Below are 3,023 nucleotides of genomic sequence, written 5' to 3' on the forward strand. Positions count from 1 at the left end.
CCTTTGCACTTCCAAAAGATATAGCTAGTAAACAGAGGAGTACTTAGTCTTTCTAATTGGAGTATTGCGAATTAGATATATAATTTGAGTCGTTGTTCAAAAATATTTAAATTCATTGCTGATTGATAGAGATTCATGGAGACTGAAAGTTATTTGACTCCTCCTATGATCTATCAAAAATAGCCTCTTTATTTTAGAAAAATCGGCATAATGTTAGTTGTGTATATTCTATTCTCCTCACACTCCACTAATCACATTTCAATAGATATGTTATTGTTGATTAGAAAAACAGAATACTTCCTACACTACATTTTATTTAATTATAGTGAAACGGTATATATTTGCTCACTTTTACTTGCATTGTGAAGATTAAGTGAATGTCTTGATATGATTTTGCTAACACTTGAAAAAAAAAATATTTGAAGTTGAAGTTATATTTTAACATAAATTTAATAGAGATGCAGATTGGCCTTTTCCCTTCTTCTCCTCAATAGAAAATTGAAGAGTAACGACAACAAATGATTTTGTTTATAACAAACCAAACATCATTCCGACAAAATTGAAACAAAAAAATAAAACTTTGATGTCTGAAAATAGAGGTTGGATGGTGTATATGCTCCGATGGTGTATGAGATGCCTTTGCAACTATTGATGTCATAACTTCGTTGTCAAACACATTTTTTTCTCTTAAAAACTTCAAATCCATATAATTAACTAAGAAATAAAGAGTTGGACGAAGACTTTATCTATTGAACAATTGTTAGATTTTTCATACATACAACACACAAAATGAATAGTATGACCAAGGCAGTTAATATCACGTATTACCTTTGCTAGTTCCTTTAGAACCACGAACAACAAGCACCATCTACACACCACAACTGCCACAAACAATTGGACCTTCACGTCCTCCTTCCTCCATTTTTTTTTTTCATAGAAGACATTGATTAATATTTTTTTATATACAAATATATTTTAGTCTTTTCGCCTAGTTTTTCCCATATATGTCACGTACACAAAAAAAAATGGAAAACTTAAGGACCCAATATAACGAAAATCATTTAATAATAAATTAAAAGAAATTTTGAGATCCCCTTTTCACATGTACAAAAAGAAAAAACCCAATAAATATTTTTCTTTTTTTTTTCTCTTACCATAAATTTTGGGACTTCTTTTTTATATATACAAGGAAAAGAATATTTATCAACATCAATTATTCATATATTTAATTAAATAATAATTGAAGGGAAAAAGTGAAAAGACGATTTTGTTTATTACACATTATTTTAATGAAGGGCAAAAAGTTCAATTCACTTTTCTAAGGGTTTTCATGATTTTAATATATCATAGATATAGATTATAGATTATAGATATAGATATAGACATAGATGAAATATGAATTGAAAATATCGACTTTTATGAACCTGAACGAGTGTGAAAGTAACTAATATTATATCTTAAGGACTAAAATGAACATAAACCTATACTTTGAGGATTAATTTAGTCCTTTCCTTTTCTAATAAAGAGTAAGTCAATAGTACGACCAATGAATATCCAAAAATACTTGTCAAATATCATAGGGAAAAAGTGTAATTTGGGCTTTTACTGTTGGAAAAAAAGAGCTAACTGTATATGAGTTATAAGTGATTTATTTATATTTTGATAGGAAATCAGAATAGCCATTTTAGTAATTTTGGTTTGGTTGGATAACATGTTGAATGTCATTGCAGCTCACATGAAAAGTCCTGCCTTAATTCTTCAAAAGAAAAACTCTGTGTAATATTTTAAGAACAGAAATGTGTATCCTGATTCACTAGCAGCTCAAATGTTCTATATTTTAGGACAAAAGAAACTGACATTAGTTTTTATTCTGCAAATATCAACCATTATTCATCAGCAAGATATTGAAAAACTATATATTAATGCAAGAGACAGTACGTTATGAGAAAGTTTAATAGGCTAAAAATATTTATTACGAGAAATATTTTACTAAGAAAATCTTAAAAGCGTGTCAATTTTAATCCATGACAACATATGATTCTAGCGGCAGCCATAATCAAGAGGACAACTGATTATATATATATATTTAATTTAATTTACATGGGACCGGGCTCCCCTCTAGTAATAACTCATCTGTCCAGTTGGTCAGTACCATTCTAAATAGATAATGTTACATGTTATTGTTACCTCTGCTCTTAAACATTCACAGAAGCAGTGTGAACTTTCTCTTACTATCTCTGATGCTGCTGATCACAAGTGGTAAGTAATAGCAGTTTGAGGCATCCAGTGCAACTTCATATAATTAGGTTGGCTCTAATTACAAAATATAACTTTCATTTGTAGTTTTCTTGACTTTTATGGTACCGTTATCTCTTAATCACTGTTAGTTTATCTAACAACTGAAGTACGAGTGTCTAAGTTGGTTGAACACGTTTTTGAAACTGAAATTTGGTCTAGACAGAAAAAAGAAAAGGGCAACATTACTGAGGCTGTAAGGTAATTATTTCTGTACTTTTCTGTTCTAATGTTGTATGCTTAGTTATAATCCAAAATAATTTTGATTTACATTTCATGCTATACTGTTTATTATTGTATGTACTGTAGCATTAATTAAATGTCAAAATATATTGAGCAGTACTATTGAGGACAATGCAGTGAAGTAGATTAGTAGTAATCCTGTTAGTAGCGGAAAGGGTAATATGGTCCTTAGCTATGTTAGTTTAAGCAGTTACTTTCACAAAGTTAGTTAATTAAGGTCTTGATCATGTCTATATAAAGACTACTAGCCTATGTACAATTAGTTTATCAATGATAACATTCTTCTTTCTTCTTCCTCCTCTCTTCCTCTTATCTCAATATTTTTTCTTAAGCTAATGTATATTCTGAGCTGACATCAAATTATAACTTTGACCTTAAACTTTGACAGTGTACAAATATGACTTTTAACTTTTCAAAACTGCACAAATATCACCTCCGATCTGACGTGGCGAAACGCGTGTTGTACACGCAAAACTGGGCTCATC

The sequence above is a fragment of the Capsicum annuum genome, chromosome 2, assembly GCF_002878395.1.
Source record: "Capsicum annuum cultivar UCD-10X-F1 chromosome 2, UCD10Xv1.1, whole genome shotgun sequence".
NCBI classification, from domain to species: domain Eukaryota; kingdom Viridiplantae; phylum Streptophyta; class Magnoliopsida; order Solanales; family Solanaceae; genus Capsicum; species Capsicum annuum.